This window comes from Staurois parvus, unplaced genomic scaffold (assembly GCF_062004578.1).
Source record: "Staurois parvus isolate SC_StPar_1 unplaced genomic scaffold, SC_StPar_1.0 ptg000104l, whole genome shotgun sequence".
NCBI classification, from domain to species: Eukaryota; Metazoa; Chordata; class Amphibia; order Anura; family Ranidae; genus Staurois; species Staurois parvus.
The window spans coordinates 1587531-1605000 of NW_028317900.1; the positions used below are offsets into that span (position 1 = coordinate 1587531).

Consider the following 17470-nt stretch of genomic DNA (forward strand, 5'->3'; position numbering starts at 1 on the left):
CATTGCAAAGTGAATATTTTAGTAAATACACACCCTAAAAATTCATGTTCCTATTGCTTATCAGTGAGCAGCAGAGAAATCAAACAAAACTGATTTGGTTTTTGACAAAATTTCATCCCCAGTGGACTCCAGTGCACTTCAGTGAAATTGTCCTGAACAGAAACAGTTATGGCTAGTTGGATAAGTAAACCTGAGATCTTCAGTTGGGTCAAATGCACTGGAATCCAGGAGAGGTGAAACATAACTAAAACCAACATAACCATCAAGATGGAGAATGCCTTTATTAACTGTTATTCATGTACCACAAACAAATTATGTCCATTAGTTAGGTGATATTTTATCTATCTATCTATCTATCTATCTATCTATCTATCTATCTATCCATTATCTATGTATCCATCCATCCATATCTAAAACTGAATTTATTTTTTCCATGGGCCCAAATTTCTATTGTGATGTCCTCGAAATGAAACAAATGCATTCATTCATTTCATAACTTTTTTTTTCAAATTTGTTGACATCAGTTTCTATGGCCATTCAGAGATTCATATACATCCAAATCTCCAAAAATTAAATTTCCATCCGAAACAAATTGAAATGAAACACACATGTCTAGTAAGTATGCATGTGCCATACCTGTGGAATCCCCTTGGAAACAGGAAATTACTGTATTATGCACCGTAGGTACAGCGACCTCCACCATCTATCCCTCTCTTTCTCTCTTTATATATGTGTGTATGTATATATATATATATAGATATAGATATATAGATATATATACAGTATAATATATAAATATATATATATATATATATATATATATATATTATTTTTATTTTTTTTTTACCATGCAGATAAACGTAATGCTAAGAAATATTTTCACACATATGTGCAAATAATAAAATAAATATGTGCAAAAACAGGCAATTTTACATATGGGATTTGTACTCTGAAGTACAAACAATCTTATACAGCCACAAAAGAGGAAAAGCACTCCTAAAACAAGCTACTGCCCAGCAATTACAAACAAGTGGGTATATAAAGATGCAAACAGTAAACTCTAGCCCATAAAGACACATAAACACAAACCCACTAGTAAATCATAGCGATATACCCACGTGATATACCCCTATTATAGTGTAACCTGCCTCTGTAATATATACACCGATAAAATAGGCTGTTTGATAGCAAAATTATACAACAAACCAATATGCAATTTCAGGCTCAGCAATGAGCAATAGTAAACATGTAGAGAGTAAAAAAATATCAAAGCTGAGCCAAAGAATTTTCTCTTTACATACAGTACATGCATTGGCTAAGGTAAAAATGAGTGCAAACCCCAGGCATGAAAAAGGAGGATTAGCCAGTCAAACAGGTAGGTAAACCAACAAACCCAGGTTCTACGTATATCATGGACAAGCCACTTTGTCATGAGCTCTATATATAATCCTTTAACATTCACATAAAGGTAATCCTAAGAAATAGTTTACATGCTGTTATATGTGAAAACACTAACATATTGGAGTGGTGGAACTGTTTTAGTCCTGATTTCCAGCGGTCTCTTAGTATAATATGATGCAGCATTCCCAACAGATTAATAGTTACTCAAACTGTTAAGCAGATTGAAGGTCAAGTTGTGCAATTCCAAAAACACTGTGTGTATGGTGCATGGATTCTATCATATTCTGCAGGATTCTAGAATCCAACATGGAAGCCAATCATCTAGAATGGTACAGATTAAGACATGTGCATTATAAATTTACATTTGCTCAGAAATGCGCAAGACCAAATTCTTATTTTATCAGTAGCATCCATAGAAGATTTTTAGTAGTCTTCTGTGATCCCAGTCTGGAACTCAGTCAAAAATTGCTTCCCAGCCACAAGAAGATTAACCCAGCATGCCGTAAAGGATATGCAGCATCCCTACCCATGCTTACTGGACCAAGTGTCTGTGGTAGATACGTGCAATGTGTTTAGTTGAAAGTCGGACAAAATTTGCATTACTGATGTATCCAAATCTCCAAAATCACAATATTAACAAATTTCAACCAATATGAAATAAATTAACAAATTAACTAAAACTGGAGAGTGCAAAATCTGGTGAAAACAATCAGCTTTCAGGTTTTACTACCAAAGCTTAACTGAACAAGCTGAAGTTAGAAGCTGATTGGCTACCATGAACAGCTGCACCAGCTTTAGTAAATCTAGCCTGATATCACCCAAAAGTGGAAGCTCTGCTTATCTGCCTCCTCCCCCCCCCCCCCCTCCATTGCACATTTGGCATCTTTTGGGGGGGAGAAGGTACCTGGTTTTGACAGGTATCTGCTCCCACTTCCAGCTCAGTTCACCATGGCGAACTAAGCCGGATGTTGTAACCATCCCCCACAGCCCTCTGGGACACTTCACAGGTCCCAAAGGACTATGGCCCATTCACAAAGCCCAGCGTGCTTCACGCATGCACAGTAGGAAAGGAAACAGGCTGTGAAGGCACAAGGATTCACTGCCAGTTTCCCTTATTCAAGATGGTGGCACCAGCACCTGACAGCTGATTGAAGAATCAGCTTAGAGTGAGGACACCACTGGATCCCTGGACAGGTAAGTGCACTAATATTTAAGAGTCAGCAGCTACAGTATTTGTAGCTTCTGACTTTTAATTTTTTTGGGGGGGGGAACCAGGGGCTGGAACTCCTCTTTAATGCTTGAAGCATCCAAAATAATGTAACAACATAATAAATGATCTGAATTGATTGGGATCCATTTGTTTTTATTGTAGCAAGAGTGGCATGAATAATAAGATTCTTTTTGTATTGAACTTGATAGACCATTTGTTTAATTTTTATGTGTGCGGCCCAACATACAAAGTTAGTTGGGAATGAGAAAATTAATTCAACTTAATAATGTAACAAATGAATATGTAATAATTAGTTACACTGAAACCAATATAGACAATCTTTCAAAATAATAACAGAACTTTCAAAAATACGAATTGATTTGAAACAACGAATATATACTCTACTGAAATAATGACTCCTGAAAATAAATCATTCTAACATAATGATAATAAGGGAAACAAATTATTTAACCAATGAAACTGAAACAAACTAAAAGAAATGTTTCCGTTGTGCACAGCTCTAGTCTTTTGGTCACGATCACCATGCAGCTGACAGCATGGTCCAGCCACATGGACACATTGGGGTAGATTTACTAAAGCTGGAGAGTGCAGAATATGGTGCAGCTGTGCATAGAAAACAATCAGCTTCCAGGTTTTATTATCAATGTTTGATTGAATAAGCTGAAGTTAGAAACTCATTGGCTACCATGCACAGCTGCACCAGTTATTGCACTCCCCAGTTTTAGTAAATCAACCATACTGGTGGAGGACAGGGATAACCTTCTGGGCATAATAATGATGGTTGGGTTTGTACCACTGTGGTGTAGCACTGGCTATAAACTCATAGAAGACATCAAGAGTGGGAATGGGAGCGACTGCAATGCCAGCTGTTCTGCCAAGCTGGCATTAAGATACTGGTTATGAAGCTGGTTTAGGGACATTTTTATTCTTTCACTCCAGCAAGAAAAAAAATACATTTGCCTTGGGAAAGATGATGCTTGAGATAGGTAGGGTGTAGGAGAATTCTGAAGAGGTTCAAGCCCTTGCTTGACCTTTTTGCTATTGACTTTTCAAGGTTGACTGGGCTTATATGCTGCAAGCAGACGTTTATTTATTTATTACAGGTACTTATATAGTGCCATCAATTTACAGTGGTTTACATATTTTATTATACATTCATATCAGTCCCTGCCCTCAAGGAGCTTACAATCTAAGGTACCTAACTCACATTCATACATATACTGGGGCCAATTTACTGGAGTAAACTGAAACTGGAGTACCCAGGGAAAACCCATCTAGGCACAGGGAGAATATGCAAACTCCATGCAGGTAGTGGCATGGTCGGGCTTCAAACTTAGTGCTGCTAGGCGAAAGTGCTGACTCATCATGCTGACCAGAATGGTACTGTTGGCATATTAAAAGAGGCCTACATTTAATGGCTCCACACAATCACGTCTCAGGTGATGGTTCAGAACATTTACACCAAAGCAATCAAGTGTACGAGCAATAGGAATGCCACACACCGAGATGCAAAACAAATTGTCTTCCTTTAATAAAAAAACTAGTAGGAACGGGTTCTATTCAAAAAACAAATATGTGTGGAATAAATATGAGATGCTTCAGTGCAGGTATACACTGCAAACCCCCCAAAAAAGCCTAGCAACAGAAAAAAAAATAAAACATACCTTCCCTATATCCCTGAAACATTTTTTTATTTTACTCTAGCAAACAAATGAATAAAGTGAAATTAAAAGAAACCCCAAAAAACATTGCAAGGGCTAAGCAGAAGTTAAACATTAACTACAATTGTTCCTGACACACACAAAATGACAGTACTAAAAAGGACCAATGGGCCTCTGAACTGTTGTGGCATTGGTAAATTTGTACAAAGTTGAGGAATTTACTTTTATTTTTTGGGGAGCAAAGTGTCCTATAATTTTTGGACCAGTTGCGGTTGATACTTCCACAGCTAAATTCAGACCCATTACCACTGGATTAAAAAAAATCAAATGTCACAACTAAAACTGTTTAAAAAAAGCCTTTATTTCAAATTGGAATTAATTAGCTTCAGGTTCTATAGCTGTACTTAGGGTAAGCTAGCTGTAAAAGCTAAAGCAGTGTTAAACCCAAAAGCAAACATTTATTATAATGCAGGTTACCAGTCGTTAGGTGGTTAGATTAAGCTGCATTTGTTTTTTGTTTTTTTTTAGGGTTCCTTTCTTTTTTTTCACGTGGTGATCTGGCCAGTAAGTCTGTTACAGAACAAGCTATCCTGCAGATGTATCAGTTAAAGTGTTACTAAACCCATGACCCTGCACTTTCTATATCTGGTCTCCCACAGTAGACACAACATGGAAATGCAATTATTTTAGTAAATATAAACTGCTAAATACCTTTTCTCATCAGCAGTATATGGCAGTCTTGTGGCTTCTATCGTTGCCCAGCTGAGCACTGGTTAAAACATGCAGGAGGAAATTTAATTCTCCTCTGACTGTCCTGTGAGGCTGCATAACGCCTGGCCCTCTGTCTGGACAGTGCTGATTGGCCCTGTGCTGATCACATACTCTCTAGCAATACACACTAAACTACGCACTGACTCATGGAGCTCTATACTATCAGCCGATAGATTGCGGACAGTAGAAGAAGGGGTGGATCAGACAAGACAGGATCAAACAGACTTTTTACACAGTACGGAGGATTAACCCCTTAGGTTCCCCAGTGAGTATAACAAGCATGCTTTACTGCATATACAGACTGATTTTACTGTTGTGGGTTTAGTAACACTTTAGGAGTTTTGAGATAAGCCATTGACCATTGACAGGGGTGCTTACAATGATCATCTTTTATTTTTTTATGTAAACTTTTATCCCAAAAGAAAAAAATAACGGTTGCCGTAACTGCTTGTGTAACTGCAGCATTATTATTATTATTATTATTATTATACAGGATTTATATAGCGCCAACGGTTTGCTCTGTGCTTTACATTATAGTGGGAGACAATACATCAACAATACAGTTCAATACAAGAGGGAATTGAGGGCCCTGCTCCTTGGAGCTTACAATCTAGGAGCATGATTTGGTTTCAATTTGTTAGTGTATCGAAATCTGTTAATACATCTAGCACACTACTCTCCCCCCAGATTAACAAAGCTACTGTCTCCTGTGCCCCTTTGCTCCTTCATCGTGAGTGGTGTATAATACAGGAGTATTACTGACCAAATCACCAGGTGAAAACAGACAGAAACCCTAAGCAAAGAAAACTAATGCAGCCACAGCATCTATTGACAGGTAAGCTGCAATATATATATATTTTTGTTTTAGGTTTATTAATGCTATAAAAAAATCATTTACACTTTCAGAATACGTAATGCCAGAAAATGGTGTCATTGACACTATGAAAATCGCATTGTTCCGTGACACCACATACAGCTGAAAGACATCTCCAAGGCATGTCATTTAAAGGATTTTTTCAATGTGATCCTTAAAGGGACCCCTTGCCAGCTGTCCAATTTTCTGTAAAAAAATCTAGCTTAGTAAAATGTCCAAGGCACTGCCCAGCTCCCCATGTCATTTTTGACAGTAGCTTGCCTATTATTCTTGAAAATAACCAGAATGTAACCATAGGATTTGTCCCCTATAGACTTCAAAGGCCCCCCCCGAAATCGAACATGGACAGATTCACTCCTCCCTAGTGGTAATGTATATCATTTCACCTAATTATTTTCAGGCACGCCTGTCATGGCAGACATTTGTGTGCTACCCTTGCTACAGTACTATTCACTTTTTTTTTTTGATTGGCTGTATCTGTTATCAATGGGATCCTACGTGTTCCTCTGAAGAGCATTCTGAACATGGATTGCTCTTCAGAAAGAGGAACATGTAGGCAGCCATTTGATAGGAGGCATTGTATCACCACCTAATGATCTGCTTTAACCCCCTTGAACGGCACACTAGCATGCTGCAACCGTGTGTATCACATGTGTTTGTGGGCAAACTTAAAGCAACGGGGAGTATAGCTTCTGCTCTGGTCGCTGCATGTGTACATACCCCGCTAAATAGGGAAGCAGTTGGGGGGGGTGATAAAAGCGGAGCTCAAATGCTAGGTTTTACTGCCTCTTACCTGCTAGTGTGAATGAGCTCCTAAAGTGGTTGTAAACCTCAGACATAAAATATGAACAAAGCATATCCCTCTGTAGTGTGCACTTGTCTCAATTAAGAGCATTAAGTATAATTTCTGTCTGCTGCCTCATTCCTCTGCTGTCAGCATGTATCACTTCTAACAAGTTTTCCTGATACCAAGAGAAAAATGGTGACAGGGGAGGGACCTCCAGCAGATTGACAACCTCTGTTCTTGTGTGCTGTGTGGAAGGGATGGTCCCTTCCCTCCAATCAGCTCTCCCTGCTTCCCTCAGTGAGCTCTGCAGAGTGTAATTTCAGCTCTCTGCCTACTTTTTATGAAACGTTATAAATTCAGCACTTTGAACAGATGTAGAGAAGATATTACTGCAGATAAACAGGTACACCTTGTGCAGGATGATTTGTTTAATCTCTGCATATCATCTGAGGCCAGTCACTTCAGTAGGTTTATGTAAGGGTATACCATCACTTTCAAGCAGATTTAAATTCTAACTGAATTACATTTAATTTGCTACAGTACAAATCTTTTCATGTTATTTTTTTTTCTCTATAAAATACCTTACTGAAGCTTTTCTGTTATTGTGATTGCACCTCTGTGCTGCCAGTCTCCTGCTGCCATTTTCTGTCTATATGTACTCCAATAATGGGTTTATATATACGTGATTGTGCTCACACGTGCCACCCTGTAGCAGTATTTATGCTATAGGGCAGTGTGGAACCGATTAAAATTGTGAAAATAATTTGTGAAATAATTTGTAAATTGTGAAATATGAACAAAGCATAACCCTCTATAGTGTGTACTTGTCTCAATCCAGAGCACTGAGTGTTATCTCTGTCTGCTGTTTCATTCCTCTGTTATAAGTCTTAAGCACCTCTGATGAGTTTTAGTGGCACCAAAAATAAAAATGGTGATTGTGATTGACAGCCTCAGCTCTGTACCTGTGAACTGTGTGGAGGGGGGGCGTGTCCCTTCCCTCCAATGAGCTCCCAGAGCTCTCCTCACTGATGTAACTTCAGCTCTCCACCCCCTGCTTTTCAGAGCTGAGAGATCCTGTGTAAATTCTGCACTTTGAATGGATGTAGGGGAAAGAATACCACAGATAAACAGGTACAACTTATTTAGGAGCATTTGTTTCATCTCACTGGGTACAGGTCAGGGTTTGCAACCACTTTAAACTTTAAAATAGTTACTGAGAAAATGCATACATGGAGTGAAGAAATGAATTTTCGCTGTTGAAGTGTTTTTCTTTTTTTTTCTTAATCAGGTGAATCTGCTTTATACAAAACACTCAACCATCTGCCGAGGATGAAAGAAAATAAAAAAGGCTTTATCTGCACATAATCATATGTATGAAGCTAATATAAATTCAGTGATTGTAAGGCCAGAAATACTTCTTTATCACCCAAATATTGCAGCAGTGCTATCTCCAGCATAACAAACAGTAGATTTGGCATGTGCTGTGTGCATGACATGCACCCATATGTATCCATAATACTTTTGACAACTACATTATTTTTTAGCTGGAATAAAAGTATTATGGTACTTGATGTAAAAATATCTCACATATAAAGTACTGTATAATAGGATCCCAAAACAAAATAATCACATTTGAAAATGTGACGTACTATAACTAGACAGTACGGGTACAGAATGTATATACATATGATATCCCTACATTGGCTGTACAGAGGAAGACCCAATAGCATTTATCAGTGGGAAGGGTTATTCCCATCATACACCTGAATCTGTATGTTGTAGTTATCCTCTTCACTTGCCCCCCTGAGGATTTACCCCCCTTCCTGACCAAGCCATTTTTTGCGTTACAGCACTGCCTTATTTTAACTGACGATTGAGCGGTCATGCAACACTGCACCCAAATGTAATTTACGTCTTTTTTCCCCAGGAATGGAGCTTTCTTTCGGTGGTATTTGATTGTGTGTTTTTTATTTTTTGAGCTATATAAAAAAAAAGACCGACAATTTTGAGAAAAAAACTGTATTTTTTACTTTTTGCTATTAAACATGTCCAGTAAAAAAATTTTAAAAATAAAATTTCGTCATAAATTTAGGCCAAAATGTATTCGGCTACATGTCTTTGCTGAAAAAAATCCCAATATGTGTAAAGTAATTGGTTTACATTAAAGTTATAGCATTTACAAATGGCGGTATAGATACTGGGATTTATTTTCTTTTACTAGTAATGGCGGCGATCAGCGACTTATAGCGAGACTGCGGCGGGCATTCTGACACTGGGGGGGGGAACTGACGTGGTGTCACTGACATCCCCAGTGACATCAATATAGTGATCAGTGCTAATAAAAAGCACTGACACTGTACTAATGGCACTGGGCAAGAAGGGGTTAACATGAGGGGCAATCAAAGGGTTAACTGTGTGCTGTTTCAGTATGTTGGCTGTGTGTGTGCTTCACTGTAAGCACACTGTTTTGTATGGCTCTGCTAGGCACCAGGGGCAAGGGGTTAACTTCTAAACCTAACCTTAAAGCAAACCTTTTTTTCCCACAAGCTACAGGATGCAGAAGTCGAAAGAGAGGAACCATGGCTTGTGGCAGGGGAGGCAAGTATTTGACAATCTAAAATGCGTAGAATATCTGCACTTAAGTCACGCCCTGAAAAGAAACCTGAACAAAACAGCTACAGCAAATGCTTAACCTAAAGATCCCCTTCAACCTAACCTCTAACCTCTAGAAAAATTGGAGACTGACAACAGAAAAAGATCAAATTGTCTACATCAGGCATGTCCAAAGTCCGGCCCGCGGGCCAATTGCGGCCCGCGTTCCGGACTGAAACAGCCCCACAGGTGAGCTACCCAAATATATAACTTACGGCCCCCGGTAGTGATTCCCTGAAAGCTACTGAGGACTCCAGCGATCTCTTGACATCATCTGCTGGCGCAGGAAGGAGAGCCCAAATCTCGCGACGTCCGAGATCTCGTGAGATTTGGGCTTTCCTTCTCTGTGTGCCGGCTGATGACGTCAATTCCCGCTTGACAGATCCCTGGATTCCCCTGTGGCGTTCGCAGAATCACTAGTGGAGGGCCGTAAGTTATATATTGGGCAGCTCATCTGTGGGGTCCGGAACGTGGGCCGAGGGATCCCAGGTGGTGCGCAGGGAATTACTACTGGGGCTACCATTTACCATTATTTACTGTGTCTGCAGTCTCTGGTCATCTCCTGTACTGTGTCCGCAGTCTCTGGTCATCTCCTGTACTGTCCACAGTCTCTGGTCATCTCCTGTACTGTGTCCGCAGTCTCTGGTCATCTCCTGTACTGTGTCCGCAGTCTCTGGTCATCTCCTGTACTGTGTCCGCAGTCTCTGGTCATCTCCTGTACTGTGTCCGCAGTCTCTGGTCATCCCCTGTACTGTGTCCTCAGTCTCTGCCCATCCCCTGTACTGTGTCCGCAGTCTCTGGTCATCTCCTGTACTGTGTCCGCAGTCTCTGGTCATCTCCTGTACTGTGTCCGCAGTCTCTGGTCATCTCCTGTACTGTGTCCGCAGTCTCTGGTCATCTCCTGTACTGTGTCCGCAGTCTCTGGTCATCTCCTGTACTGTGTCCGCAGTCTCTGGTCATCCCCTGTACTGTGTCCGCAGTCTCTGGTCATCCCCTGTACTGTGTCCGCAGTCTCTGGTCATCCCCTGTACTGTGTCCGCAGTCTCTGGTCATCTCCTGTACTGTGTCCGCAGTCTCTGGTCATCTCCTGTACTGTGTCCGCAGTCTCTGGTCATCTCCTGTACTGTGTCCGCAGTCTCTGGTCATCTCCTGTACTGTGTCCGCAGTCTCTGGTCATCTCCTGTACTGTGTCCGCAGTCTCTGGTCATCTCCTGTACTGTGTCCGCAGTCTCTGGTCATCTCCTGTACTGTGTCCGCAGTCTCTGGTCATCTCCTGTACTGTGTCCGCAGTCTCTGGTCATCCCCTGTACTGTGTCCGCAGTCTCTGGTCATCCCCTGTACTGTGTCCGCAGTCTCTGGTCATCCCCTGTACTGTGTCCGCAGTCTCTGGTCATCTCCTGTACTGTGTCCGCAGTCTCTGGTCATCTCCTGTACTGTGTCCGCAGTCTCTGGTCATCTCCTGTACTGTGTCCGCAGTCTCTGGTCATCTCCTGTACTGTGTCCGCAGTCTCTGGTCATCTCCTGTACTGTGTCCGCAGTCTCTGGTCATCTCCTGTACTGTGTCCGCAGTCTCTGGTCATCTCCTGTACTGTGTCCGCAGTCTCTGGTCATCTCCTGTACTGTGTCCGCAGTCTCTGGTCATCTCCTGTACTGTGTCCGCAGACTCTGGTCATCCCCTGTACTGTGTCCGCAGTCTCTGGTCATCTCCTGTACTATGTCTGCAGTCCATTGGTTCAGAATTTTTTTTTCCTGTTTTTCGCCTCTAAAACCTAGGTGCGTCTTATGGTCAGGTGCGTCTTATGGAGCGAAAAATACGGTATCAATTTGGGCTATAATGGATTGGTGCTCAGGATCGCTTGACGTCATCAGACAGTGCAAGGAGCAACAAAGCCCAAATCTCGCGACCTGCGAGATTTGGGCTTTCCTTCTCCCTGTGCTGGCAGAGTGATTTAACACCTGTTTAGATTTGTCATCCAAGTCACAAAATGAAAAGTATGCCGTTTTCAATAAACTTTTGCATAAAATAGTTCATTTGCATTTAATGTTAATGGTTCATCAGAATGTCGGGCAAAATGGTCGGCCCTCACACATGTTCACTTCATCAAATCTGGCACTCTTCCAAAAAAGTTTGGACACCCCTGGTCTACATTGTGTCTAATAAATCTATGTTTATCCCAAGCACTCACTGTTGATTAATTCATTACCTCTGCTGGAAGGCTGCTCCAAACATCCACTATTCTTTCAGTAAAAAATGTTATCACAGCCAAGAATTTGGTCACAGCTAACAGGATATTATTGCAGAAATGAATGGGCTGCACCATTAGGGATGTAAAACTAGTTTTAAAGTGGTTGAAAAGGCAGAAGTTTTTTTTTTACCTTATTTGCATGGTATGCAGCGAGGTAAAAAACCTCCTACATGCAGCACTCCCCTCAGCACCCCCTAAATACATATCTGAGCCTGATCATGATCCAGCGATGTGCACCAGAGAAATTGTCCAGAAGGATGATCTGCACAACCAACGTAGCTCTAAAATCTTGTCTTTATTAAGAAAACCACAGCATAGAAGTTACAGTGACAGTCAGTTGACACATTTCAGCCTATATGGTTTTAATAATAACTGTTATGACTAAAGCCGAATAGGCTGAAACACGTCAACTGACTGTTACTGTAACCTCTATGCTGTGGTTTTCTAAATAAAGACAAGATTTTAGAGCTATGTCGGTTGTGCAGATCATGCTTCTGGACAATTGCTCTCAGCTGTGTGACTGGAGATCACGCACCCAGTAGCTCTATGGATGGAGGTCTGTATGGGTAGTAGCACCATATTTCCTTTTTCTTCAAGATGTGCATGAGAGCCAAGGCTCTCTCACTCCTCACTGGCTCAAATACAGAAGCAGGAGCCATTGACTTCAATCAAAGCCAGTGTTGGGGAGCAGGGGTCAGGGCTGAGCCCCGTTCTGTGTGTCTTGTGGACAGACACAGCAACTCTTCTCAACCTTTTCAACACGGAGGAGCCCCTTGAAATACCTTACTAGTCTCAGGGAACCCCTGCTAAAAAGGACTATATCTACAACTCATGATACATTATTGTGATGTACGATGGGAAGAATGCCCCTTACATTTGCAGACGTTGGGAAGAATTACTCTCTTACAGATAGCTAAAAAGATCAACGGTGTCAGTGGGAGCTTATCTGAAAAGCATAAATTGCTCATTGCTCAAGGAACCCCCAGCAACCTCTGGAGGAACCTTAGCTTTTCATGGAACTCTGGTTTAGAAACCCTGCTCTACAGCATCAGCAAACCTGCAGTCATGCCTGATTAATATTTAACATGATCTTTTCCTGGCTCTTTTCTCAGTTTTTCACCGTTCATTAAACAGGTCTGTTCTTATTACTTTCTCTGTACTTATCACTGAGTATTCAGCGTGAAGAGAAGGAACAAATTCCTATTTTTTTTAGTTCCTACCTGACTTATTACCTTTTATTAAATAACTCACTAGGTACTTATCACCGTGATAATCTCTGAAAAATCTTATCACTGCTTTTTCGTCATTATATCCCCAGTCTCCACATTACCCTGTTGGGTTGATTTACTAAAGAAGTACATTGTTCATTTGACAAAGTGAATGTCACAGAGTTTGATAAATAAAGTGAAACAGCACCTAATTCAATTCAGGCACATGCTGGAAAATGTTTAAATTTGAATCATACTTAATTGGTTATTCAAAGTAAGTTCGGGTTTACCTTATTTAGGAATATTTCTTTGGCTATAGCTGCTGCTATCGATAATTGCAAGTAAATTCGGCAGGCTGGTTGTACCCAAGTTGATCAATCAATCAGCTTGGTGTAGTCAGCCTGCCCATACATGGTTTGAATCTCAGCCGGTTCTATGGCTGGCCTAAGCGACCATTTAGTTTTACAACAGCCTCTCCTACTTCAGTAAATGATACTAAAAGATTGATTTCCTAAAGGAATTAAGATTGTTCAATTTGCAAAGTGTATTTTCACATTGGAAAGCGATTGTTCACTCAGCTTAGAGTTCACTAGCTGTGTTCAGTTTATTCAACTAATATACAAGCAAAAATCTTTTTTTTTTCCCTTGCACATGGACTTTCAAAGTGAACATTTCTTCATTTTACTTACTATGCTATGTGAAGATCTGTTAAGTAAACGACCTCTAATATGTTAGGAAAACAGCCCTATTACACCAATAATTTATCAGAGGCTGATAAAAATGACTTTAGTAATTGAGCCCCATGCTATCCATGACACATACAATTATTTTGCATAAAGCACTGTACAAGGAAATCGTAAATACTGCTATATACAGTACATCAAATAATACTTCCTCTTCTTTGATGGCCCATTGGATGCATACACACAAGTAGCTTGAGTATTTTATTTACATAACGATCTGTAATTGATGGACACATTTAAAATGAAAAATCAAGAACCATGTTTACAGAATGATTTACCAATTTAGTCATTTTTACACCAGATTGCTTTAAATATCCCATTGCCTTCAAAGGATATTAAACACATGGTGTGAAATCAACACTTTTATTAAATAAATGAAACCCTGACTAGTCAAAAAAACTTTTTTTTTTTGTTTAATTAAAATACGTTATTAGCTTTATTTAAAAATTCAGGTAGCATTAGTACCTCAAATCTGTATTATATTAGCTTGCTATATTCCCCTGTGTACAACCAGAACTTAAATATAGAGCCTGTAGGGAACAGAATAATTGTGGGAGATAATATGGAGATCCTCATATTATTGTTTCATTAATTACTTTTTCATATCTACCCAACTATCTGTCTATAGATTGCAAGCTGTCAGGAACAGAGCCCTGTGAAATCCCCCTGTATTAGATTAGATTGTAACTGTAATGTCCCATTTAATTTTGTAATGTGCCATTCAAACAATTTGCATTCTATAAATCCTCAATAATAATAATAATATTAATAATTAACAGTATAAATATAATAATATTACTATTATTATTATTATTATTATTATTAAGAATTATTATTATTGTTGTTGTTGTTGTTGTTATTATTATCTATCCATCTATTGATCTGCAAATCTGCTGCTGATGCTGATTATTCTTGCATAGTTTTTAAAGCACAGTATCTAATCTTAGCTTGAAATTACTTCTTCAATGTTACAAACTGCCTAAAATTAGCCTAAATAAATGTTTTCCATACATCTTGAGCACATTAATAAGTCACTGGGGCGCAAGCTACAGATAATCTCTTTAATTTCAGGAAAATGGCATTATATTTAGTAACACATCACTTGTGGGAAAGATCTTCAAACCGAATACAAACCTTTTAAGCAAAAGGTCCATTGGTTAAATAAATAAATCCACATAAACCATCCACGTTTTGATGTAAATTTCCTGCTGTCATCAACAGGGGCCAGCCTCTTTAAACAAACATTTCTCTCAGATGAAAAATTACATTTTATTGTTCCTTTCTTCTTTCTGAACAGTTCATTCTGTGAAAGACAGACAGAAAAACAACTAAAAAATACTATTAAAAAAGTCTGTTCACTCACAAATGTAAAACATGTATGCCTACAACACAAAACTCATACCATGTTTGAGTGTTTTTTATCAATTTTTTAAATAGTTTATTTCTTTCAGTTTACTTTTTATTTATTTTATTTGCCTATTTTGTAAATGTTTTTTTGGAAGGAAAATAATACTAAGCAGCTGAATATCCTATAGGCAAAGTTTGTTCTGTTGAAACACCCAATCACATTAATGATGATTACCAAATAAAACAAAAAAAACCCCAAGATAACAGAAAAAGCTGAACCTAGTTCAAGCATATATAATATTGTGGGGCTTTTTATACCCTACCATGTATAGAGAACTAATAAAAATGTTATACACCTTACAGGGAAAAACAATTCATAGGTCTAACAATGTTAAACACTAAACAGCTGATTTCCTACAGGCAAAGTTTGTTCACTTGACACACCCAATCACACTGATGATGGTTAAACAAAAAAAATAAGGAAAAAAAGATTTAATAACCTTGGTGGTTCAAGCAAATGTAGTTTTGAAGGGCATGTGGACCTTTAGTAGCTGATACCCTAATATGTATAGAGAACTAATTAAAATGTTATACAACGTATAAATAAATAAACTATTTATTTGTTTATAAAGGTTTCAAATATGTTTGCAAATATTCTAAAAAAATAAAAAATAGTATGCTAAAAAAAAATCACTTTCCCAGAAGATAAGATTGCAGAAAATGTGCTTTTCGTATTGGGTGAAATCCTGAAAATAATTCGGAAGTGATGAATTTTCTCTTAATTTATGAAGCATGTAGAGGATCATATACTACGATACATTGTAGCTGATCTTGCTCCTGTCAGAACTTTTGGATGACAAAGGTCATCCAAACTCGCAGTGTGTACAGTGAACAGATTTTAGAAAGTCCTCTTTGGAATATGTCAATATTGGTAGAAGCTGCTCAGTACATGTGGTCTGATGAAGGCCAGCAGCCCAGATCTAATGACTACAATAGTGAAGGCTCTGGAGGTCTAAGCTGTATGGAGAACACAGGCAGCACTGGGGACTTTCTGAAAGGTGTTCTCCAAGTTTATCTGCTATTCAGCCGGAGGGTCTCTCCCATGCTGTGCCTATGGGAAAAATCCCTGCTCAATGGACACCTACTGGCTGTATGTTTCTATATCTCTAAGCTTTTCTCTTTTACACAAATGTAAAGGGCCAAGGGGGAGGGGGACATGATTGGTATTAGTTTTACCCATGGCCTGGCTTTGTTCTGCAGAGTTTACACTGTGTTATCAGTGTCTAATAAGAGGGAATGACAGGGGTGAGGAAATCATTGTGGCAGCAATAAACAGCAGAGATGGGGGGGGGGGGGGCAGGGGGAAAATAGATGGGGCACATCAGCCACTGCCACATGTGATTCCCCCATACACTGGAGGGGAGAAAAGGGGGGCACTGTCTATACAAGAGTTCAGTGGATTATGGGTATAGAATAAAGCCTAAAACAGATAGATTAGATTAAATAGATAGATAGATAGATAGATAGATAGATAGATAGATAGATAGATAGATAGATAGATAGATAGATATCATCATTATTATTATTGTTGTTATTTTTATCAGAATTATTGTTTTTATCATCATCATTATTATTATAACACTTTTCTGTGCTTTCACATCACCCTTGTGCTTTTTATTTTATAGATAGAGATGTATGTAAGAGAGCAGCTATTTGTGTGTATTAACATGGTGATATCATTGTTTAATCATGTATATAAGGAGGTTGGTTTACTAAAGTATGAATGTTAACATCAAAAAATCCAGGCAGGTTTGGGAATATTCATATTTTTAAGTCCCCAAACCTGATTGTATAACTGAACGCTGTTTAGGTTTCGAATATATATATATATATATATATATATATATATATATTTACATACAAAAATTCATAATAAATAACACAAGAAAAACGCACATATGTTTATGCTAAATATACAGTATATATATATATATATATATATATATATAATGGGCAGCACAGTGGCTAAATGGTTAGCACTTCCGCCTGGCAGTACTAGGGTCATTGGTTCAAATCCCAACCACGGCACCACCTGCCTGGAGTTTGCATGTTCTCCTTGTGCCTGCGTGGGTTTCCTCCGGGTACTCCGGTTTCCTCCCACATTCCAAAGACATGCTGGTAGGTGAATTGGATCCTGTCTAAAATTGTCCCTAGTATGTGTATGTATGAATGTGAGTTAGGGACCTTAGACTGTGCGCCCATTGAGGGTTAGGGACTGATGGGAATGCACAATATATATGCAAAGCGCTGTGTAAATTGGCTGCGCTATATAAGTACCTGTAATAAATAAATATATATACACACATGTAGTATAATGTACATAAACATATATGTGTGTGTTTCTTATGTTAAATATTAATAAATACCATGCCATGTTCTGTTCTCACTATATTGTCCCCAGGTAGCCAGGTGTATACATGTGAGTGTCATGTGTGATGAGTAGAGCATCTATATACACACTATACTATATATATATGTAGTATAGTGTG

The 17470-nt window shown here is 39.0% G+C and overlaps 1 long non-coding RNA gene across 3 annotated transcripts in view; it reads right to left on the reverse strand.

Moving 5' to 3' along the window:
- Window positions 1-17470, reverse strand: part of LOC149467652 (uncharacterized) — a 69224-nt gene that overhangs the window by 3972 nt on the left and 47782 nt on the right. For all 3 annotated transcript variants that reach the window (XR_016311891.1, XR_016311890.1, XR_016311892.1), the window contains one exon: window positions 14709-14877. This is a non-coding gene — a long non-coding RNA (uncharacterized LOC149467652). The remainder of the gene's footprint in view (window positions 1-14708; window positions 14878-17470) is intronic.